The sequence below is a fragment of the Macaca nemestrina genome, chromosome 3, assembly GCF_043159975.1.
Source record: "Macaca nemestrina isolate mMacNem1 chromosome 3, mMacNem.hap1, whole genome shotgun sequence".
Taxonomy (NCBI): Eukaryota; Metazoa; Chordata; class Mammalia; order Primates; family Cercopithecidae; genus Macaca; species Macaca nemestrina.
In genome coordinates, this window is record NC_092127.1 from 119,670,502 (window position 1) to 119,695,477 (window position 24,976).

Below are 24,976 nucleotides of genomic sequence, written 5' to 3' on the forward strand. Positions count from 1 at the left end.
TACCATTATTAAGGTCTAATCCAGCTTTCCCAGTGACTCAGGATATAATTGGGCAACTAAATGACATCAGGTTTTGCAATCATTAAAATGGCAAAACGTTTTAGAAACTTCACTCAACCTCATGACTAATAAGATTTCTTAGAACATGTCATTTGCTTTTTCTGGGTAATCAATAACCAATATCCAGAAATAAAATGCTTCTAGAATTGATAAAGCAAAGTTTAAGAAAATGACATTTGACTGGGCACAGTGGCTCATGCCTGTAATCCCAGCACTTTGGGAGGTTGAGGTGGGAGGATCACTTGAGGCCAGGAGTTTGAGACCAGCCTGGGCAACATGGAGAAACCCCATCTCTACTAAAAACGCAAAAATTAGCCAGCCATGGTGGCACACACCTGTAATCCCAGCTGCTCTGGATGCGGAGGGATGAGAATTGCTTGAACCCGAGAAGTGGAGGTTGCAGCCGAGATGGTGCCACTGCACTCCAGCCTGGGTGACAGAGCAAAACTTTGTCTAAAAAAAAAAAAGAAAGAAAGAAAAGAAGATGACATTGAATGCAATCCCCCACTGCTAAATTTGATTGGCTAAAAAAATATTATTATTATTATTATTATTATTATTATTTGAGACGGAGTCTTGCTCTGTCACCCAGGCTGCAGTTCAGTGGCACTGATTTTGGCTCACTGCAACCTCTGCCTCCCCTCCCAGGTTCAAGTGATTCTACTGCCTCAGCCTCCCGAGTAGCTGGGACAACAGGCGCCCACCACCACACCTTTTTGTATTTTTAGTAGAGACAAGTTTTCGCCATGTTGGCCAGGCTGATCTCGAACTCCTGAACTCAGGTGGTCTGCCTGCCTCAGCCTCCCAAAGTGCTGGGATTACAGGTGTAAGCCACCACACCCAGCCTGACTGGCTAAAAAAATTTTTTTTAATAAAAAAAAAGAAAATTATATTGAGAAGGGGAGATCACTAAAGACTGTGCTCTCTTAGTTCTAGAAAATTATGTGTCACTCAATCTCTTATTAAAGTACAAGGGAACCTGGAGAAGCTTCTAAATGTTTGAAATACTAACTGATTACATTATGTTTCCATTTCTCACGGACAGTTCAATATTCCATGCTGCATAAAGAAAGCATAAGCCTTCTAGCCCACTCCTTTCCCTTCCTGTTTCCCACGAACCAGATCTAAAGGGTGGTAGAACATATGTATAAGAATATTCATTACAGCATCATTTCAGAGAATTGGAGGCAAGAAAGATGTCCATTACTGGAGGAGTCAATAAGTAAAAGATACATATAATTAACAGACTATTGATAATAATGCATTAGAAATATCATCAACAACACAGATACCTCTTAAAATTTTAGTGTTCAGTGAAAAGAAGGAGAGAAAAGAGGGAGAGTGGGAGAGCAGGAGAAATGGAATGAGATATAAAACCTAAGAGGGGATCTTGTGTATGCCATGAATGAAGGACTATGTTAACTCATTACAGGCCTAAAGACAAACAAAAAAAAAAGGGGCTTTAAAAATTAAAAGATTGGTGGACTGCCTCATCTTTCAGAGTTTGCCTGTATAATTAATTCTTTCCACTATGTTTTTTGTATAATGAGGGAATATCTCATGGCTTACTTAATGTCCTTTGTACTGCAGCCCCACCAACCCTTGGTCTTGGATTTTTTCCTCAAAAGCCAAGGTGAAGAGCTGGGTATTGACCTCCACGACCTCCTTCCATGCTTTTCAACACCATCATTCAGTGGCTTTATAGCCTTCTCTTGTCCCAGCTAAATAACATCAGGCCTTTTTGTGTTCCTTATACATCTGATCTCTGTGTGTGTGTGTGTGTGTGTGTGTGTGTGTGTGTGTGTGTGTGTGTAGTCTTGCTCTGTCACCCAGGCTGGTGTGCAGTGCTGTGATCTTGGCTCCCTGCAGCCTTCGCCTCCTGGGTTCAAGCGATTCTCCTGCCTCAGCCTCCCAAGTAGCTGGGATTACAGGCATGCACCACCAACATGCCCAACTAATTTTGCGATTTTTAGTAGAGACGGGGTTTCACCATGTTGGCCAGGCTGGTCTTGAACTTCAGGTGATCCGCCCACCTCATCCTCCTAAAGTGCTGGGATTACAGGCATGAGCCACTGCACCTGGCCCTAATTTTACTATTGTTTAGTCAACTATTGTTTAACTCTTGAGTTAGTTCCAAGGACTCTCCTCCCTTTTCAACTATGGAACCCTGAGCCAGCTACAGTGTGTTAATGAAAGTAGGGGTGGCCTCCTGCTTTCTTCACTCCTGCTTCATAAATCCCAGTTCCAGCCATCTCCAAAGATGCTAGTCTATGTCCCAGGAAAAGGGTAAGGCATATATAATAAAGTGATAGATATTTCCAACATTAGTTATTGAATTAAATATTAGCCACTGAATTAAAGTTTTTTGTAAAACAGATTTCACTCCTGGCACCAGCAAACTGAAAATTTGGAAAGGGTTGATGAGGACATTAGGACTAAGGAAGATTATTTATGTACATTTCCTTAGGGAGAAGCCACACAGGAAGAAAATGAAAATACCTCAACAACGACTAGACTATCTAAGCAGATCTGTCACGACCTTAAGAATCCTAGGAAATTTTCCTCATGGTCCTAGATAGAATGACTAAATCTAACAGCCAAAATGACTGCCACTTGTTTCCCGCCCAGTATACACTAAGAGATTAGAACTGATCAATGTCTGCCTCAGGTTTTTGCTTCATTTCGTTCTGAACGTACAAGGACAGAGTGGATCATTTGTGAAAGATCTCGCAGCATTTTCATGTTCGGTCACATTTCATCAAAACTACCAGAAGCAAATTATAAGAAATTATGTGGATATGGGTAAAATTAACTTCTCTACTTTTTATTTATTAGTTTGTTTTAGAGATGGAGTCTTGCTCTGTTGCCCAAACTGGAGTACAGTGGCATCGTGATCATAGCTTACTACAGTCTCGAACTTCTGAGCTCAAGCAACCTTCCCGCCTCAGTGTCCCAAGTAGCTAAAACTACAAGTGTGTGCCACCACGTCTGGCTAACTACAAAAAAAAAAAAAAAAAAAAAGATAGAGATCAGGCTCAAACAATCCTCCCACCTCTGCTTCCCAAAGAGCTGGGATTATAGGCACAAACCACCATGCCCAGCCAACTTCTGTACATTTAAAAGAGCTTCTATTACTACCTAAGTATGGCCAAATAAGAGGCTGAAGCAAAGATCAGAGTAGCCTGACCTTGTGATGAGCAATTCCTTGAATGCCCGACACTTATACTGAACTTCTTTTTGGTTTAGCCAACATAAATATACCAGTTCTCGGCCTGGGCGGGAGGTATACAATGCTTCCTGCAGGAACCCTGAGTCACAGCAAGAGTAAATGACTTGGCACAGAGGTCAGAATGAGGCCTGGGGTTGCCTGGGTTCAAGAGCCAGCTCAGATACCAGCTCATCCTAAGATTCCAAGCAAGTCACTTTATGCTCTTGCATAAAGTGGATTGTACGCACAGGTGACCATATAGTTTATTGCTCAGGCCAGGTATTGTTTAGAGTAAAAGGGGGTGCTATTAGTAATACCACTAGGACAACGAATCTTTCAGGCTCACAGCTGCTTTAAAATGCCATTACAGCTGAGAAAATGGGACCCAGGTTCCTGCTCACCAGACCTGTCCTCTGCTTCCCTGGCAGGAGATAGCTCAGCCTGGAGTCCTGGGGAAGATTGTTCAGCATACTGTAAAAGATATATGTAGGCACTTTCCCAGCAAATAAAAAGGACAGCCTAACCTGCACCTGCTTGGTTGCACTGTGTGTTGAAAATCAACAGCATTGGAAGGCCAAAAACACATCAGGGCCCTTGCCCAGGAAGACAGCAGATGCACGCACCTCCTGCACCAGGAGACATGAGCCTTCCATTTGCAGCATCAGGCTTATTGCCCCTCTATCAAACCTGTTCCCCACTGGCAGGCGATGCCCCAAGTGAGTGGGCAGGATGGCTATGGTCCAGGACAGAGCAGGGGCTGCTTCAGGATCCCCAGGTGTTGGTTTTTAAAAGGGCAGGTTACTGCTTTATAAACCACTCCAAGCCACAGGTTATCCTTCTACCAACAATTTCATCTTTCTATAGCACTGTCCACTGTCCCTAGTCACTTGATGTTTTAAAAGTCAAAGGAAGCCGGCCGGGTGTGGTGGTTTATGCCTGTTAATGCCAGCATTTTGGGAAGCCAAGATGGAAGGATCATTTGAGCTCAGGAGTTTGAGACCAGCCTTGACAACATGGTGAAACCCTGTCTCTACCAAAACTACAAAAAATTAGCCACGCGTGATGGTGTGTGTCTGTGGTCCCAGCTACTCTAGAGGCTGAGGTGGGAGGATTGCTTGAGCCTGGGAGGTGGAGGTTGCGGTGAGCCGAGATCGTGCCACTGCACTGCAGCCTGGGTGACAGTGAGACTCTGTCTTAACAGCAACAAAAAGTCTAAGGAAGCCATCAACAACATCCAGAAATTAAGCTGAGTTAGGTCATAACACAGCCCTTAAAAATGTCCAAGTGACCTCTTGTCACTGTGTAATGAGAGAATTTGGAAACGAAGGTGAAGGAGAAATATTCAAAGAAAAGTCATCCAAGGAAGGAAGAAATTATATTGGTCATACAAACCTATTTTATCAGTTTTGCAAGCTTGTCATTTATTTTTCTCTTCTTTTCTTTTCTCTTTTTAAATTTTGGAGAAGCTCTGAATAACAGGAAAAAGCATTTGGCTTCCAAATAGGGCCATTAAACTGGTGTTGCTGCTGCCCTGATTCCAACGGCCTAATCCTTTCCCCAGAGCTAGAGGGCCAGGGCTCCCAGGGGCTCAAGATGGAGCTTGCCTTCACCCTCTCCTCCCCACTGCTGCTGTCACAGTGTGTCCTCTGGCTGCAGGGCTGCTCTGGGCCCTGACTGCCTGCAGACTGCTTCCCCAGAAGAGATGTTAATTACACACCCAGCCATACCCCTCTTCAGAGGCAGGACTAGCCACATGCAGCTGCCACTTGTTTTCAAGAGCTGCAGCAATCTGGTTTTTGAACTGGGCAAAAGTGCCGGAATGGGCCCATGGCCACATGCACTGGGGGGGCCCTGCCCCAGCTGCAAAACTGGGTCCCCAAAGAATGAGGCTCCTGGCCACTAAGGCCACTAAGACTAGGCAAGCTACTCTGCTGGTGCCAGCCTTCTGCTCCCGAGAAAGAAGCAGGTAATATTTTAAAATCCCTATGAGCAGAATTTCTTGACATTTTGTCTTCATTATAGTAACCTTAAGGTGGCTCTCCATTTTTCAGAAAGACACAGGAAATGCAGCTACTTCTGATGAGTTCGACTGCATTGACAAAGAATGGACTCACTCAGAAAAAACAGTCTAACAGGGCCCACAACCTATAGATGGTTGCCTACTGGATAGGGTTTGAAAAATTATACTGAAAACCCACAGTCTTGGTATATTTTTGCCCAGCAAGATGCTTGGAATTCTGACCAATAAGGAGGACATGTTTTGCATAAAGCTTTGATTCTCTTGATTGCCCCCTTTTAAAATTCAAATGGTAACTATATATAATATTTCAAGGAACTCCTAGATATGTTATCTTGCTGGAACCTACTTAATATACCAGGAAGGGACATAATTCATTAAATGATTATTGTCTATTAACATCCTAATTTTAATTAGTTTTCCACAGATGAGAAAAACAAGCCCTGAGAGAATGAGACCTGGAAAGTGGCACATTTAGATTGAAGGGGAGGTGAGAACCCACTGGAAACACAACCAGGGTGGAGCCAGTGAGGCTCTGTGGTCCCACAGACACCTCTGAACTGACACCTGCACCCATACAGGTGCTGAGAGAGAGCTAAGGAGCCACAGACAGGAAGGACAGAAGTCACAAAGACAAACTTTACCCACTCATGCTTTTACCTGGGCCTGACCTGGAAGTCCTAATTAAAAGACCCCGGACTTCCAGATAGACTCATCCCAATGCTGGGAACGCACACATGCTATTTCTTGAAAGAACAACTTGGCTGTCCCCCAGAGCAGAGTGCCTGGTGTGTACACTGGGATTCCTTTCAATAATTAGAATCCTCTGCTTATGCCAGATATTAATCGGGAACAAAACGAAGCTTTAGTTTTGAAACATCCCTTCTCACTCATTAGCACAATCCTTTAATAATGCACCTTGGAGGCCCTGAGTAATTCTTCTAGTTTGCTGCCCCACAGCATGTCTGGGTTCCAAGGATTTGCTTGGAAGGTGCTGGATACCCTATCCTAGCTGGAGCTGGGAGTGTCCAGAAGCAGCCTCTTTCTTTACCTCTGAGCTTCTGTTGCTGTGTTCCCTTAGCCTCCCAGCCTCATCCTGCCCTTGGACTTGGTGGCCAGGTGGCACTCTCTCTTTGGCCCTTACTATCCTTATCTGTCAAGTGAATGGTTTTGATTTCACTGGTTTTCATGCCTAGCTGCACATTAGACTCACCTGGGGAACTTTGAAACCCAATGCCAGGGCTGCACACCCATGTATTCTGATTTAATTGGTCCAGGGTGGGGCCAGTCACTGATTTTTTTTTTTTTTTTTTTTTGAGACGGAGTCTTGCTCTGTCATCCAGGCGGGAGTGCAGTGGCATGATCTCTGCTCACTACAACCTCCGCCTCCCAGGTTCAAGCGATTTTCCTGCCTCAGCCTCCCAAGAAGCTGGGATTACAGGCACTCACCACAATGCCCAGACTAATTTTTGTGTTTTAGTAAAGATGGGATTTTACCATGTTGGTCAAGCTGGTCTCGAACTCCTGACCTCAGGTGATCCACCCGCCTCAGCCTCCCAAAGTGCTGGGGTTACAGGCATGAGCCACTGTGCCCTGCCCCAGTGACTGATTTTTTTTTGTTTTTAAGTTCTCCATGCCCCACAACCACTAGGTTAAATTATCTCCAGGGACCCTCCCAGTTCTAATAAAGTCTATGATCCTTACTCTCTGGTCTCTGTGCTTTATTGAATTTATCTTTTCTCCATAAATACTCATCTTTTATGTTCAGCATGTTACATAGGCTGATTTTTAGAAATGCTTCTACTCATTTAAAAATCATATCGTTGGTTAGGCGCAGTGGCTCACACCTGTAATCCCAGCACTTTGGGAGGCCGAGACAGGCAGATTGCTTGAGCTCAGGAGTTTGGGACCAGCCTGGGCAACATGGCGAAACCCCATCTCTACAGCGGGGCATGGTGGCACAAGTCTGTGGTCCCAGCTACTCAAGAGGCTGAGGTGGGAGGATTGCTTGAGCCTGGGAGGCAGAGGCTGCAGTGAGCCGAGATTGTGTTACTGCACTCCAGTCTGGGTGACAGAGTGAGATCCTATCTCAAAAAAATAAAAATAATGTTGTTAAAGTATTGTTTGTTGGGGGTAATCAGCTATAATACTGAACGTTTGAAGTATACAATTTGATAAATCTTCCCATATAAGAAATGGTCACAGTCATAATAATGAACATATCCATCACCCTCAAAAGTTTCCTGTGTCCCTTGGGAATCCCCCCAAACATTTTTTCTCCTGCCCCTACCTTCCCAAGTAACCATGGATCTTTCTTCCTTCCTTCCTTCCTTCCTTCCTTCCTTCCTTCCTTCCTTCCTTCCTTCCTTCCTTCCTTCCTTCCTTCCTTCCTTCCCTCCCTCCCTCCCTCCCTCCCTCCCTCCCTCCCTCCCTCCCTCCCTCCTTCCTTCCTTCCTTCCTTCCTTCCTTCCTTCCTTCCTTCCTTCCTTCCTTCCTTCCTTCCTTCCTTTCTTTTCTTTCTTTCTTTTTTGACAGAGTCTTGCTCTGTCACCCAGGCTGGAGTGCAGTGGTGCAATCTCAGCTCACTGCAACCTCTGCCTCCCAGGTTCAAGCAATCGTCCTGTCTCAGCCTCCCGAGTAGCTGAGATTATGGGTGCCCATCACCACGCCCGGCTAATTATTGTATTTTTACTAGAGATGGGGTTTCACCATGTTGGCCAGGCTGGTCTCAAACTCCTGACCTCAAGTGATCCGCTTGCTCAGCCTCCCAAAGCGCTGGGATTACAGGCATGGGCCACCACGCCCAGCCACTTTCTTTTGCTGCAGATTAGTTTGCATTTTCTATCATTTTATACAAATGTAATCACTCAACACATCCTATTTTGTGCCTGGACATAACTTCTAATTATCTCCCTGGACTTTAGATTTCAAGCTCTTTGAAAACAAGATCACTTTTTCTTTTCTCTTCCTCTTGGCCCTCAACTTATCTTTGCTAAGATACAGCCCTTAATCATTATTTGCTTGATTGACATAAGACCTTCATGAACTTAAAACCAAGTTTCAGTTTGGTGGCCAAGAAGTGCCTGCCACGTTGAAGGTTTTTAACCCACCACCACTTCTGGAGAGGTTCCTCAGTTGGCAGCTTCAGCCCAGTAAATAAATAAATAAATAAATAAATAAGCACATGAGCTTAATTTAGGGTCTGTGGACTTCCAGGAGTCCAGAAAGTGAGAGTCAAGGTGTGGGTTGGGGAGTGGGGTGGAGGGGGAGGCTCAGGATGCGGGGAATGAATACCTGAGAAAGGTCCTTGGCTTTCACCAGATTCTTGACACAAAGGGATAGACTATGGAATTAATGCCCTGCTCTATTCCTTATAATTTCCTATCTGCTTTTTATGAATCTGATGTCTAATTATAAATCCTTTATTCCTCCCTTCTCCCTTCCCACCTCCCCAGCACCTTTGTTTTGTTCTCTGCCTGCCCTGGTTATACTTAACCCTACTTAACTAAACACACTACAGGGCCCTGTCCAGTGGCAGTGCCACTTCATGGGAACTGTTTGCATTCCTCTTCTCTTTAAGAGCTTCTCATCTGAACTATGTGACAGATTGTACCTTTTTATTCAATGATTCTTATTCCACTTTACTTAACAGTTTACCCTGAATACTTGGATGCCACTCACATATCACAAATCTATACTTTCTCTAGACCCCAGAGCCTGGGATTCCTTTTCATCTCACAAAAAAATAAAAAATAAAAAAAAATCAATGCTTTTGTTGTTACAAATAAGTATTATGAGAACCAGAAGTAACAATAAACTGCAAATTCAAAATCAAGCCACTTCTCCATCCAGAGACACCTCCCTCACTTCCCCTCGTCAAACAGAAAACGTATTTTAAAATGATACTATGTCTGATTTTTGATAAAAGTCTGGGATGTAGAATAACAATAATCTGCTCCTAAATGAGAAAATCATAGGCATCGGACAAGTGCTGGTTTCAGAGTTATCTTTCCAAAATAGAAGCGAGCAAGAAAAACATCTCACCTGCTGGCCAAAAGACCAACACCAACTCCCCTTCCTCCAAATTCCCCTTGACCCCGTGCAGTTTTGTTTGTAAGGGACTGATGTCTTACACTCAGCAGCATTTCCTGGCTTCTGCTCGGGGGTAAGTTTTTCATTCCTATTCTCCCTTTCACCTCTACCATTTTCCAACAGAAGAGCAAATACAGTAACGATAGCATTTTGGTCTAGTTCCTACACAAACTCATTCCTCTGCATAAAAGGCAGACCTTTGAAAGGTACTTACGTGGAAGAGGCAAAGGCAAGCCCTGGGTTTGGAAGCAGTGTTTGCTGATGCCAGCCTGCTTAAATAGCTGGGCTGGCTGACGCAGGCTGCTGATAGCACGTTTATTTATGCCTGTGAGCGCACACTCCAGCAAGGACCTGAAAAACCTGCAGCGTGGGCAGGAGGAAAACCACTGAAAGTATGCTGAAGTTACGTCTCTCCTGGTTATTCAGGTTTGATGTTCAGGCTGGGACTTCTGAGAGTTTCATGGAACTTTCTCGTCACTATCTTCTCGTCCCTGACCTTTCTCCTGGCCAAGCAAGCTTCTTCACCAAGATCGGATAAGAGAGATGTGGCTGAGAGAAGACTGGGAAGAGAAAAGAGACCCTGAGTCTTTTCACCCACTTCCTTACTTTGAGCGGGTTTCCAGTTGGATGTTGCCTCATTTCAAAGCGTAGATCTGGTGCGGTTGATTTCACAGCTCTGTGGGCTGGATGCCAGGCTAAGAGCCTGGACAATTGCCCAATTAATGAAAGGTTGTTTTCTTTTGGGCACAGAATGTACAAATAAAGAACAGTTAAAAGGGAGAGATTCGGGACTAGGATGATACAATTTTAGGTCTCCCTCAAAAACTATTCTCATTTATTTCCCCTGCATCTATACTTTCCTCTTACCATCCCCTCCCCTTCGTTAATGAAATTCCTGTCTAAGAGGTGAAAGATTCCCCACGGGCTTGCAAATAAAAAGCCAGTGTGGGAGCAATCTGTGGGAAGATGCATGCAGAGTGTGATGGAGAGTTCAGGGGCTCGTGTGACAATCCGTGCAAATGTTTCTAAAGGTGAGGGTATGTGTGTGGGTGTGAGGACCTGGCCGTTGGATATTTATGTATTTTGTTAGCTAGATACGGGAGCTAATACTCAATTGCAGTGCACTAAACACATTATTAGGTGGGTATGATTTTGAGGGAATGAGGGAAGGGAGACAAGGTCTGGTGAGATCATCTGTGGGTGTATCTGTGTGTATTTGCTGGTTCATAGCACAAACCAGTAAGTGCCATCCGGAGAGCCACACCCTGTATTTTTCACTTCACGGGAGAAACAGAAAGCCCACTGGAGTCTCTTGAGAACAGTAGCCGTAAGTGAAAGAAGAGCAGCGCTCATTCAGAATATCTCTCTCTCTCGGAAAGGGGGGTGACGGGAAACATGTGTGGGAAAGAGTAGAGACAGGGGGTCCAGGTTAACCCAACCTTGGTTACCAGAGGAATTCTTTTGTCTCCTGCCTAATTCATTGCCTAAATTCTGACCGTTCTGTGGCCAAACCTGGATTCTTGCTGCCACAATTTTTTGAATGGGCAGGGTCTATGTCTTGTTTATCATTTGATATCCACAGCATTATTATTGTTATTATTATTGTTGTTGTTGTTGCACAAATTATTATTATGACAGCACAAATTATGATGATGATGACAATGGTCATGATCCATAATCTAGTAAGACTGATTGTGTGTCAGGCTCCATGTAAGGCACTGTACAGAGAGTTTGTTTGCTTATTTAAAGTGTAATCCTCACAACAACCCTATGAGGTATTTTTTGTTTTTTGTTTTTCACCCAGGCTGGAGTGCAGTGACACGGTCTTGACTCACTGCAGCCTTGACCTCCCGGACTGAGGTGATTCTCCCACCTCAGCCTCCCGAGTAGCTGGGACCACAGGCACACACCACCACACGTGGCTAATTTTTTGTATTTTTTGTAAAGATAGTGTTACCCCATATTGCCCAGGCTGGTCTCAAACTCCTGGGCTCAAGAGATCCTCCTGCCTCAGCCTCCCAAAGTGTTGGGATTACAGCCTTGAGCCACCAGGTCTGGCTGAGTTAGTTTTTTATTATCGTTATTTTACAGATGAGGAAACAGATAGTCAGAAAAACTAAATAACTTTCCCAAGGTCACAGTGAATGGTGGAGGTGGAATTTGAATCCAGTTCTATCTGATTCCAAAGTCAGGGTTTCACTCAGGACTGGCTTGAACCGATACTTAGAAAGTTGCCTAAGAGTGTTTTCACCTATCTTTAATTGTGTTTTTGTTTATCATCTGTCTTCCAGAATGTGATTTCCATGACAACAATGACCTTTCTGCATTGTCTACTCCTGTGATCCAGCACAGTGCCTGGCTCTTGGTAGGTTCTCAATAAATATGTGCCATTTGTTCAGTTTCTAAATTCCTGTGGAGGCAGTACAGCCAACAGATAGAGGTCCTGGCATCCACAGAGTCTCATCCTGGTTCAGATGAGACATTTCTTTTTCTCTTGCATCATGTGTCAGCTTCAAGCTATTTCTCTTTATCCAGTGTATCATGGAGATTAAACCAAAAATGGTTGAAACCATGAAGCAGTTTTTACATCACTTAACTCTGCAGGTGTATGGTTCCAGTTGTTTGGGGGTGCAGTGATGAAACCAAGACCTCTAGCTTTTTCTGTCTTTCATTTTGTAGCTCTCAGTGTGACAGCATTGTCTCTCCTCAGGGTGGTAAGATGGCTGCAGTAGCTCCTTTCATCATATCTTTAAACAAAATATCCAAAGATGGGTAAAAAGTGGCCCAGGATTTCTTTCTCCTAAGTGTCTTTCTTCGTTAGAGAGGAAAATATTTTCAGAAGTCACTAGGAGTCTTTCACTTATGTCTCCTTGCTGAGCACTGGGTTATGTTAGCCAACACATTGGCTAAATCCATCATGTGCAAAGAGGAAAGGGATCAGGCTGATCATGGCTCCTCTCCTGGGCCTAAGGGAAGAATCCACCTTCTCTAGACAAATTGCTCTGATAATCTGAACAAAATCAAGATTCATTTATTAGTGAAGAAGCAGAAAAGTGCTACCCACAGTTTTGCCAATCTAAGAGATCCTTTAAAATACAATAACCTGAACTGCTTTCATGCTTGGGCACCAGTCCAGCCATGGCAGTTGGGTTTTACTATATCAGTTCTCTCTTTCTATGCTTTTTTTTTTTCTTCCCCAGGGAGATAAGGTTGCTTTGGCTCTAGGTAAAATTATGAGTATTTCAACAGCCTGCAAATAAGGGAGGTAGCTGGCCACTAATTTTTTTCCTGCAGGTTTAGATCCTAGGTCTTTATATCACCACTGATTTCCAGGGACTACGACAAAATCTGTCAGCCTCTTGTCTTCTCCTTTGCCAGATGGGATTGGATGATGCTGTTGATTTCTTAGAGAAGTTGGGTCCAATACCACAACTAATTATAAAAACATGACTCATTTTCCGGCTCCTCCTGTTGTCTATTATATTTCAGTGGAATTCCAGAATCCCACATGTTTGCCTCTGCCTCTGCCTGAGAGCTCCAGCTACTGCCTGGGTTATGTAAACTAAAGACATATGGCTGAGATGGTAATTCTCACATAGATCTTTTTCTCCTGGTGAGTAACAAACTTCAAATTACCACCCACAGTAAGTGTTATTTTTCTTCTATTTGCTGTTCTAAACCTTTTCCTTGCCACAGGTTTTGGGAACTCTTTTCTTCATTGTCTCAAATCAAGAGAATTAGGAGGAAGAATGGGGTCATGAGATGTTCCTTCACAAGACAGGAAAAACGCCTGGCGGGGGAAAGTGGCTCAGTAAGTGTTTACTGTGACTGGACAAATGGTGGAAAGGAAAGAGCGTGGGCTTCTCAATCCTGCAGACTTGCATGAAGTCCCACTACTTCTGCTTACCACCAATTTGATCAAGGGTAGCTTATATAACTTCTGTCTGTTTCCTCATCTGTAATATGGGACCGATGAGAATTATCTCACAAGTTCATTGTCAGGACTAGAGATATGATATGTAAAGCACTTAGCATAATACCCAGAACATAGTAGGTGCTCCACAAATGGGTAGCTACTGCTAATAGTTACAAGAAGAAGCTGGATTTTCCTATCCTTGGTCATCTTTGTGGAACCCATGCAAAATAGTTAAACCCAAAACCTCCAGGTGCCACAGCAAACAGGGCATTGGTAGAGCCACATATAATGCAGGGATGTCTGGATAGTGGGGCAGCTATTCTCTTCCTACCAAAAGCTAGAGGTTGTTGAAGTGCAGGAAGTTGATTTATGGATAGGGAGTATGTGGGCCCGAGAAATGATGCAAAGAGAGAAAAGCCATTCCTTGGGGAACATAAAACTACCACGGACATTTCAGTCAATTCACAGTGAAGACTCTAAGCCTCCCAAGGGCCCAAATCTGACCTGTACAGAAACAAATGAGGAAGAGGGGGTAGCCAGAGGATAGAGGTGAGCTTGCTGAGAATTCTGCCCCCAAGTTTGGAGCTTGCAAACAGAGAGGCCGAGAATTCTGCAGATGCTGTGGCAGTTTGAACTCCTGGAGAGCCCTTCCTGGCCCAGCCTAGCTGGGACGTAGAACACTGTGAGAAGCAGAAGAGGATCAGCCGATGGCAGAGAACCTGGACAAAGAAAAGGATGCCAACCAACTGAGGATAGAGACGTTTCCCTTGGCTCCTCCCGGCAAAGGATTTTTCAGGTTTCCTGGTGAGGAGGGAGTGGAAGTTATGACATAATCACACTCTATATTCTTTGTAGTTTGTTGTAGGCATGGTAATGATTAAGTCATCCTTTCGGTGAACTGTATACACTAGATTCTTTTCTTGAGACGGAGTCTCACTCTATCACCCAGGCTGGAGTGCAGTGGTGCGGTCTGGGCTCACTGCAACCTCCACCACCATATCCAGCTGAAATAGTTATGTGTGTGTGTGTATGTGTGTGTGTGTGTGTGTATATATATATATATATATATATATATATAGTATTTTTAATGGGAACAAAGTTTCACTGTGTTGGTCATGCTGGCCTTGAACCCCTGGCCTCAAGTGATCCACCCCCTTGGCCTCCCAAAGTGCTGGGATTACAGGTATGAGCCACCGCACCTGGCCTACTGCATATACTAGATTCTAAGTGTGGATTCTACCATCTTTCTAATTCATTTGTGGTCCTATGGAGTGTTAGAGAGTTGATGGCCGGGAGTTAAATGTTGCGTCCCATCAACGGCACCTGTGCCTGGGTAGGGTTGTCACATCTGGTGTGGCCCCTATTGTGTTTGTTTTTCTACTTAAGAAAAACAGTTTCTTCTCATTCCATTTAGATTCACCCAGGGTTTATTGAATGAGGAGGCCACAAGTATTATTTTCCTTCCTGAGCCCCTTCCTGTGATTGGCTAGAGAAGGGGATGGCCCTTGGCAATGGTTGGGAGGGGAGGGGCGGCCGGCGGGCATCACTCATCTGTGGAAGGAGTTGGGGAGGAGGCCTTTCTTCAATCATGAATGAATGCTTCCCTTTACTGCTGTCAGCCGGGGCTGCCTGAGAAGCAGCGTGGCGACATTCTCAGAAGGGATAGGGGTGGTGCCTCACCAGTCATGGTGGCCTCATCCATGACTGATGGAAAGGTGTTGCAGACTGGGGCCACCTGTCCTGATTGTAATCCCCTAACACATAGGGTGAGGACAGAGTCCCCACACCCTGAAATTTCAGGGATGGGCCCTGTGCTAGTAGAAAGCAGGGGGTGGGGATCTGGGGACAAGAAAAGCAAAATCATTTGGTTAAAAAGCTTGCTTAACTGGGCACCAAACCCAGGCACTCTGGTTTCACAGTCCATGGTCTAATCACTGCACTGCACGGCCTTTGCAGCTACTTCTGACAGTGTCACAGGAGCCTCAGGTAGGAGGGAAGAGCAGTTACCACCTCCTCTGCACGGGGTGCCCCAACCCCAAGTTTTGTCTATTTAAGACATTGACTTCTGTGAGTGATTTTACTTGGATACAGAGAGGAGAAGAAAAGAAGGACTGAGCTAACAAAAATATAGTTTGAAGACAAAATGAAAGAAAACAAAAAATTGTGTGCCTGACATGACACAGTGGAGAAAGAAAGGGCTGAAAGTTATTTGGGATAACATCATGGAGTAACTGAAGGAAAAGAAAGAGTTTTGATTCAAATCTACAGACTCTTTTCTTCCTCCCTCCTCTACCCCAGAGCACCAAGGAAGACTCACAAGGCTCATGGATGACCTAGAAAAATCTCACCTGTCCTCTCCATGTCTCAGCTCCTCATCTGTATAAGGAAAAAAGTTGAGCCAGTTGATGAACCAGAGGTGATGTCTCTGATATCCATTCAGTTTTAATCTCTCGTCCTTCAAGGGGAGAGGGTCAGGGGCAGGTGAATGTGGAGGAGGGCCTCAGAGCAGCCACACAAGCAGGACAGCTGCTCCCATTCAGGGCTGAGAAAGCCTAATGCACGGGTGCAGCTTTCCCAAGTGTTTGTTTCAACATTAAAACACTACTTCCACCCCCATGCCTCCCTCCCAGTTCTCTCCCCAACCACCTGGCCTTCTCCAGACCTTTTAGCGTCCAGAAACTAGAGGACAATACCTGGCACAATGTGGTGCAGGGAAGTGGGCAACCAGGATCTGCTCCAGCCACAACCCTCTCAACAGTGTATTTACTCAGTGCCTGCCTTTTCACTGCAGACCGGGGGATATCCTGAAAGAGAAAACTAGAGTGGGCTAGTAAAGAAGGAAGGAAGGAAGGAAGGAAGGAAGGAAGGAAGGAAGGAAGGAAGGAAGGAAAGAAGGAAGGAAGGAAGGAAGGAAGGAAGGAAGGAAGGAAGGAAGGAAGGGAGGAAGGAAGGAAGGAAGGAAAGAAGGAAGGAAAGAAGGAAGGAAAGAAGGAAGGAAAGAAGGAAGGAATGAAGGAGGGAGGGAGGGAGGGAGGGAGGGAAGGAAGGAAGGAAGGAAGGAAGGAAGGAAGGAAAGAAGGAAGGAAAGAAGGAAGGAACGAAGGAAGAAAGGGAGGAAGGAAGGAAGGAAGGAAAGAAGGAAGGAAAGAAGGAAGGAACGAAGGGAGGAAGGAAGGAAGGAAGGAAAGAAGGAAGGAAAGAAGGAAGGAAAGAAGGAAGGAACGAAGGGAGGAAGGAAGGGAGGAAGGAAGGGAGGAAGGAAGGAAAGAAGGAAGGAAGGAAGGAAGGGAGGAAGGAAAGAAGGAAGGAAAGAAGGAAGGAACGAAGGAAGGAAGGAAGGGAGGGAAGGAGGGAGGGAGGGAAGGAGGGAGGAAGGGAGAGAGGGAGGGAGGAAAGGAGGGAGAGAGGGAGGGAGAGAGGGAGGGAGGAAAGAAGGGAGAGAGGGAGGGAGAGAAGGAACTATAAATCATCCTTGAAAAATGTCTAAAGGTTTTGATTTCTGCTTTTGGCAAAAATATGCTGTGGTCAGCTTTTGTTAAGTAATTCAGTGAAATTCTTCTTTGTGTATTTCAGGAAAACCCTGTCTCCTTCATGGCCATCTCTGAGGTTTCTGCAACCAGGCAAGCCCCGGCAATTCTGTGGGTGATAATTTAGGGTCCCTTGTAGAATGTCTTCTGATGTGGCACATTATATAAATAGTGGTGCACACTCTTGCATCTCTCTAGAGAGCTTTCACCTCTCTAGAGAGTCAGCTCCCAAACTAATCTTTCTAGTGGGCTCTGAATAACCTGCAAGAGGGTCCTGGGTTGATCCCCTGAGGCTGACACCCCTGACTTTGTTCTCTGAAGGAGGGAAATGGACTCTTCATGGTGCAGCCATTTAATGCCCCCATCTGTGCTAGAGCCAAATCTCAGACTGAAGACAACTTAGTATGGTGTCAGGGTTCAGAAAAAAGGCTTTGGGGACAAGCTGGACCTTATTCAAACCTAGGGTGATCAACTTTCTTAGTTTTGCCATAATTGTCCTGTTTTTAGCACTGCAAGTCTTAAATCCCAGAAAATCCCCAAGTCCTGGGCAAACCCGGAAGCTTGATCACCCTATTCTAGCTCTTTCAGGCCTTAGCCAGTCATTTTCCTTCTTTGAGCCTTAGTTTCCTCATATGTGAAGTGAGGGGAATGATAACAACATCAAATGGTATGCATTTGAAGGTTAATATGCATTCAAAGATTGTTCACCAAGAGTTAGAAGTTTACATGACAAAATGGTCTTTCTGTTTCTGTTCCGAGAAGGAGTAGATGTCTCCTCTCCCCAGTGTGTTTTGACTGTTTCAAGTGGAGGTGTGAGGACAGCACTTGAGGATTCTGGAATACTCTTCAGGAAGCCTTGCAGGCCCTGGCAAATGCAGAGCACAAATTAAGGGTTCTCCCAGCTCTATGATTATGTGGTTAAGTGTAAATGGCAGAAGCAGCTACCTGCTTGCAGAAGTCACTTTTAGCAGCTACCACTTGCAAGTCACAAATAACAGATTATGAAATCTTTTCTTTTAGGCTTCTTTATTGCCCCTTGGCTATTGTCTGCAGAGATTCTTAACTAATAGCCATGTTCAGAATGACTGTTTTCCAGAAACCACTGTTTCATGGCTGAAAAATGAAAAGAAGTCAATGTTTTCTAAGGACTCCATTGCAAGGCAGTTGCAGGACAAGAGTGGATTTCGCAGGCATCTTAATTCCTGGCAGTAATGGCTGAGGGCTGTCTTGGAGACCAGAAGTGGCAGGCAAGAACTCCCTTAACAAAAGAGAGGCAGGGGGATTATTTATTCAAATGCCCTGATAGAAGAAGGCCTAATCAAAGACACCATAGAAAACAAGCCACAGGCAGATAGGGAATATTTGGAACATGAGAGTGTCAAAAGGATCCAGGCTTTTGCTAAAGGAAAGGAAATGACTAGGGGAAATGGCCTTTTTATAATTGAGCGGAGCTATGTCAGAGCTATGCGCCAAGGGTTGGGGATTATTCAAAGTGCAAACACCTTTATTATCCTGGTCCTCCCACCCCCATCACGAATGAAGTAAGAATCATTAGAATCAGTGCCAGATTCTGACTGAAAATAGAGGTCTTCAGAAGTTGGCAAATTCAACATGCAAGACTGGCACAAGTGATAATGAACTTGTTCTTGGCCACGGCAGTTGATGACACAATTTTGCATAATTAGAACACCTTTGGAAGTAGGGAGTAAAAAAGGACCCTCCAACCTGGAATTGACTGATTTACATAAACATTAGTGTGATTAGTGGTTTCAACTCTTAAGGTACTTCCTTGTCATTTACATTCTAATTGATGATAGAGTAGAATGCCAAGGGGAGCAACACTGATGGTGTTTAGTGCCATACAAAATGGCCCACGAGGCTGTGGGGAAGTCTGTAAAGTAGGTGTTTCTAGGTTACCAAAGTCATCTTCTTTTCTTGTGCTTTCCACCCTTTCCTAGAGAAAATTAAATTCTAAAACAGCTAATTTAGAAGTCAAGAAATTTCATTATCAGAATAATGCATTAAGGCGTATCCGCTATCTCTTGCTGAGTAATAAATCACCCAAAAACATAGTGACTTAACAACAGTCGTTTTTAACCTCTCCCAGTTTCTGTGGGTCCGGCATTCAGAGAGGGCTCAGTGGGGAGATTCTGGTTTGGAGTCCCCCAAGTGGTTGTCAGAAGAAAGGCTGGAGCCAGAACAGCAGAGGGGCTGAAGAAGCTGCAGTCTTGCTAGGCACCTCTGTCTTCACAGATGGTCTCTCCATGGGGTCTCTCTATAAGAGCTAGTTTGAGCCTCTTCACAACATGGCAGCCTTAGAGTAGTGAAATGCTCCAGTGCAAGTATTTCAGCTCCCAACACAGCAGCTGCATCAACCTTCGTGACCTGGCCTCAGAAGTTTCTGTTGGTTACAAGTGAGTTACAAGCCCCCTTAGGTCCAAGAGAAGGAGAATTTGATGTGACTTCTTAATAGAGAATGGTGATATTCTTGAGGGACAATGTGGGGTAAGAGATAGCACTGTGGCCATCTCTTGAAAATACAATATGGCCCGGGCACGGTGGCTCATGCCTTTAATCCCAGCACTCTGGGAGGCCAAGATGGGCAGATCACCTGAGGTCAGGAGTTCAAGACCAGCCTGACCAACATAGAGAAAGCCCGTCTCTACTAAAAATACAAAATTAGCTGGGTGTGGTGGCACATGCCTGTAATCCCAGCTACTAGGGAGGCTGAGGCAAGAGAAGTGCTTGAACCTGGGCAGTGGAGCTTGCAGTGAGCCGAGATCATGCCATTGCACTCCAGCCTGGGCAACAAGAGCAAAACTCCGTCTCAAAAAAAAAAAAAAAGAAAATACAATATGCCGTCAGGTGTAAATAATTGATGATCATAATCTTTTAAGGAAATATTTATATTTTAAGAAAATAATATATTAACTGAAGCAAATCTTTAAACTAGTAGAATAGGTATAGAGGAACCTGTGGCAACTGCCTCCAGTCCCTTCTTCTCATTACCTCTGATTCTTTTTTTTTTCTTTTTTTTTTTTTTTGAGATGGAGTTTCACCCTTGTTGCCCAGGTGCCCAGGCTGAAGTGCAATGGCACGATCTTGGCTCACCACAACCTCCGCCTCCCAGGTTCAAGAGATTCTCCTGTCTCAGCCTCCCGAGTAGCTGGGATTACAGGCATGTGCTACCACGCCTGGATAATTTCGTATTTTTAGTGGACACAGGGTTTCTCCATGTTGTTCAGGCTGGTCTCAAACTCCCGACCTCAAATGATCTGCCTGCCTCAGCCTCTCAAAGTGCTGGGATTACAGGTGTGAGCCACTGTGCTCGGCCACCTCTGATTCTTTAGAATAATTGTATGTAATATAAGTCTCCTAGGGCTGCCATAACAAAGCACCACAGACTGAGTGACTTAAGCAATAGAAATTTATTGTCCCACAGCCCTGGAGGCTTGAAGTCTGAGATCAAGGTGCTGTCAGGGTTGCTTCTTTCTAGGGCTGTGAGAGAAGCCATGTCTCTCCCTTATCTTCTGTGGTTTACTTGTATCTTTGGCATTCCTTGTTCTGTAAAATCATCTCCCTGATCTCTGCCTTCATCTTCACAGGGTGTACTCCCGGAATGTGTACATCTGTGTCCAAACTTTCCCTTTTTATAAAGACACCAGTCATATCAGACAAGGGGCCCGGCCTAGTTCAGTATAATCTAAACTTGACTAATTACATCTGCAGTGGCCATATTTACAAGTAAGGTCACATTCTGAGGTACCAGTGTTGTAGGACTTCAACATAATGATTTTGAAGGGGACCCAATGTGACCCATAACATACCTCTTATTTTCTGAAGGAAGAAGCTTCTTTTGATATGGTTTCTGGGAGCATGAATTGAAATAGGTAAAATTTTCCAATTTTGTATCTGTCTTTTCCTTTTCATGACACTGGACATTCCCTCTAGCCTCCTAAATACCTTCTTTACATTTTAAGTAAAGGTTTTCATTAAGGTGATTAATGTCTTTAGAGTAGTTTAGGATTAAATGTTCCTTTAATTAAAATGTAATTATCAAATATTGGTTATGGGGCCTCATCCCTTTCCAAACTTTCCATAGTCCTAGTGCCCCTAGTTATATAACTTCGGGTTGCATGGGATTTTTTTTATGACTCTCCCCTCATAACCGGGGATTCACCTATGCAGCAACCTAGTTTAGTAAAGAGGCTTAAAGAGCAATTTATTGACTTTAGGGATTTGAGATTGTTCTCTCTCAATTTATTTCCTTTGAATGTTTATAGAAAAAAAAAAAAAAGCACAACCAACTGCTCACTGGGGAGGCCACAAATACTTGGCTTTCCTGCCCTGGCACTTATCTTGCACTTGATGTTTTCAAAATACAACTAATCATTAAATAGCCAGTTCCTGCTACATCTTTGTGAGATGTGAGAATTCTTGCCACTTTCAGTAAAGGAAATTGAAGTAGAAAGCACCAAGGTGACCTGTGCAAAGTAACAGAACAAATCAGAAGCAGACCCAGGTGGCTGCCATTTTATGAACTAAAAGTTTGTCCTGTGTAAACCCAGAGACAGGCTGTCACGGCCTTCTCCCTTTCCTTGGAGGAGTAGCACACAGGCAGGAGTGAGCAGACGCCAAGCACACAAGAACCATGGCCAGCAGATACCCACTGGGAGCAGCCATGTTGTTAGTGCTTGTAAAGCTCCCTGGAGATCTCAGAAACCTTAAGGTGAACTTTTGGGACATGATACCCTGAGTCAGATGGGACTCCAGAGCAATCTCTTTGGTACTGCAGGGTGGTAAGATCTGGGAAATCTGGGTCACACGAACAATAATGAAAAAGATGTGGAAGGTATTCCTTCCGTCCTAAACTGTAATCCTCTTGATCATAGGCTCTATTAGAAACAAGCTCCCTGAAATCCTTTGGTCTACTCTTAAGCCAGTAGGCATTAATAGCAAACTTTAAGGACTTCCCTTAACTCTAGGAAGACACTACAAGAAAGAATCATAGGCTTTAATGTGGCTGCCTTCCCAGAAATGCTGGGAGGCACCAGATCACCTTTCTTACTTGCAAAGTTCTCATTTTTTTTCCTCTGGTGAAAAAAAATTGCATAGAATTGGCTGGTCCTATACTTAAGTGAGGGGAGTTCAATGGGATGGAAATTATCTTATTTAAGGTGCTCACCCAGACCAGCATTTTACACTTAGGCAGGTAATTGAAGCAAAATACATCCTTAAAATCACATTCTCCTCTCCTGATACCAAGCTTCTCTTTCCCTAATTTTTTCTTTACTCATTTACTTTTTTATTTATTTGTTTTTTATTTTTTTCAGATGGAGTCTTGCTCTGTCGCCCAGGCGGGAGTGCAGTGGTGCAATCTTGACTCACTGCAACTCTGCCTCCCGAATTCAAGCGATTCTCCTGCCTCAGCCTCCTGAGTAGCTGGAATTACAGGCATGCCGCCATGCCCGGTTAATTTTTATATGTTTAGTAGAGACAGGGTTTCACCATGTTGGCCAGGCTGGTCTCGAACTCCTGACCTCAAGTGATCTGCCCACCTCGGCCTCCCAAAGTCCTGGGACTACAGGCGTGAGGTACCGCGCCCAGCCTACTCATTTACTTTAAAGCTGGCATTGGTCCTTCACTCAGCAGAGGCATAGCTGGTGAGGTGTGTTTTGCTTTGGTAATATGATTCTCATGTGGAGTAAAAGACAAAGTGGACCTCTTTTGGGGCAAGAATATAGTAAGTTGAAGCTTGTCTTTTTCACATCAAAATGCCATCTTGGTCCTGCATCCCTAAATCCTCGGCATAAAGATGGAAGCATTTAGGTTTATTTGCATAGTCAAAACTAAGAAACTCATCCTATTTCTCATTTAGTCTTGGCCATTGGGAATCTCAGAGTCAAATTTAGTGCTCAGTTTCACTCTGCATTCTTAGTTTAAGTTTTCAAGCATAAAACTATCTTAGTTCAGGCTGCAATGACAGAATACCACCAACCGAGTGGCATAAGCAATAAACATTTATGTCTCAGTTCTGGAAGCTAGAAAGTGTAAGATCAAATTATTAGGCTATTTAGTGTGTGGCGAGGGCCATTTCCTGGCTCCTAGAGAGCTGTCCTCTTATTGTGTCTTCATATGGCAGAATGAGGGCTAGAGAACTCTCCAGGTCTCTTTTATAAGGACACTAATCCTATTCATAGCATTCCAACCTTGTGACTGACTTACCTCCCTAATGCCCCATCTCCCACTTCTGTCACTTTGGGGGGTTATAATCTCAACCTGTGAATTTTGTGGGACACAAACATTTAGCCTATAACAAAAACTTTTACATACACAACTTTTATTATGATCCATATCTTATTTGTATTTGTAAGGGTTTTTTTAAACTACAAGCTGCCTTAAGTCTTTTTAAAAACCAATTTAAGCATGGTATTAATAATAAGATATATTTTAAAAATCAATATAACATTCAACAATGAGAACGTTCTTAAAAATCAGTTTGTTTTGTCCACAGGTTGATCAGGGAACACTGAAAAATGACAACCAGTTCTGGTATTCACCCAGGGCACACCCATCCTGCCACACTGGAAGTTAAGATATTGAACTTTCTGTATGAGTTGTTCAAAGCTGCTGCCCTAAAGGACATGAACAGACACTTCTCAAAAGAAAACATTCATGCGGCCAACAAACATGAAAAAAAAACTCAGGCTGGGCGCGGTGGCTCATACCTGTAATCCCAGCACTTTGGAAGGCCAAGGTGGGTGGATCACGAGGTCAGGAGTTCAAGGCCAGCCTGGCCAAGATGGTGAAACCCTGTTTCTACTAAAAATACAAAAATTAGCTGGGCATGGTGGCAAGCACCTGTAATCCCAGTTACTCGAGAGGCTGAAGCAGGAGAATCGCTTGAACCCGAGGGAGCGGGGGCGCAGAGGTTACAGTGAGCAGAGATTGTGCAGCCGCACTCCAGCCTGGGTGACAGAGCAAGACTCCGTCTCAAAAGAAAAAAAAAAAAGCTCAACATCACTGATGATCAGAGAAATGCAAATCAAAACCAAAATGAGATACCATCTTACACCAGTCAGAATGGCAATTATTAAAAAGTCAAGAAACTGCAGATGTTGGCAAAGTTGTGGAGAAAAAGGAAGAACGCTTTTACACTGTTGGTGGGAATGTAAATTAGTTCAACCACAGTGCAGCGATTCCTCAAAGATCTAGAAGCGGAAATACCGTTTGACCCAGCAATCTTATTACTGGGTATATACCAAAAGGAATATAAATCATTCTATTATAAAGATACATATATTTTCATATATAAAGATGTATGTTCATTGCAACACTGTTTACAATAGCAAAGGCATGGAATCAACCCAAATGTGCATCAACAATAGACTGGATAAAGAAAATGTGGTACATGTACACCATGGAATACTATGCAGCCATAACAAGGAATGAGATCATGTCCTTTGCAGGGACATGGTTGGAGCTGGAAGCTGTAATCCTCAGCAAACTAACGCAGGAACAGAAAACCAAACACCACATGTTCTCACTTATAAGTGGGAGCTGAACAATGAGAACAGAGGGAGGGGAACAACACACACTGGGGCCTGTCGGGTGGGGGTTGGGGAGAGGGAAAGCATCAGGAAGAATAGCTGATGGGTGCTGGGCTTAATAATACTTAAGTGATGGTTTGTTCTCTGCAGTAAACCACCATGGCACACGTTTACCTATGTAAACTGCACATCGTGCACATGTACCCCAGGACTTAAAATAAAAGTTTAAGGGGAAAAAAAGCTGCTGCCTGAGCCTGCTAAGTACCTTCCTAAGAGGACCTAAAGGACCAGCTCCGGGCTATGACCAGTTGCCACTCTCACAGATCAGTGCTTTAGCCATTCTGATGGTTAAGTATATTATAACACTCCCCCTCAGAGGGAACTTTTTGCTATTTTTGCTTCCTGTTATTGTAAATAATAGCTTTGCTTATTGATATAAGTTCTGGGTAGTGGCAAAGAATACAGACCCTGAAGCTGCTTGGATGCAGCCTGGCTCATCCTCACCTAGTCCCTGTGACCTTGGTGAGTTCTGTGTCTTCTGTATACCTCCTTTCTTTGTAAGTTGAAGGCTAAGAGTGGTATCCACCTTGCCGGACTGTTGAGAGG

The 24,976-nt window shown here is 44.1% G+C and overlaps 1 protein-coding gene and 1 long non-coding RNA gene across 8 annotated transcripts in view; one reads left to right on the forward strand and one right to left on the reverse strand.

Moving 5' to 3' along the window:
• LOC105463559 (HOP homeobox) overlaps positions 1-9,914 on the reverse strand; it is a 34,718-nt gene extending 24,804 nt beyond the window's left edge. Inside the window, exons 1-2 of one of the 4 annotated variants that reach the window (XM_071093410.1) lie at positions 9,592-9,914; positions 396-513 (exon numbers count right to left, since the gene is read on the reverse strand). The gene's annotated coding sequence lies outside the window, so the exon portion shown is untranslated. The remainder of the gene's footprint in view (positions 1-395; positions 514-9,591) is intronic. The other 3 variants (XM_071093411.1, XM_011710740.3, XM_011710735.2) reach the window with 3 other exon arrangements.
• A 27-nt stretch (positions 9,915-9,941) lies between these two features.
• On the forward strand, positions 9,942-24,727 carry LOC105463558 (uncharacterized). 4 transcript variants are annotated; one of them, XR_003013915.2, is made up of 6 exons: positions 9,942-10,033; positions 11,669-11,742; positions 12,867-12,990; positions 13,074-13,188; positions 15,592-15,709; positions 16,867-24,727. It is a non-coding gene; the product is annotated as an uncharacterized lncRNA (long non-coding RNA). The 4 variants fall into 4 exon arrangements; XR_976397.3 differs by having other exon boundaries at positions 9,977-10,408; XR_976398.3 differs by lacking the exon at positions 15,592-15,709 and having other exon boundaries at positions 9,977-10,408.
• The last annotated feature ends 249 nt before the right edge of the window (positions 24,728-24,976 follow it).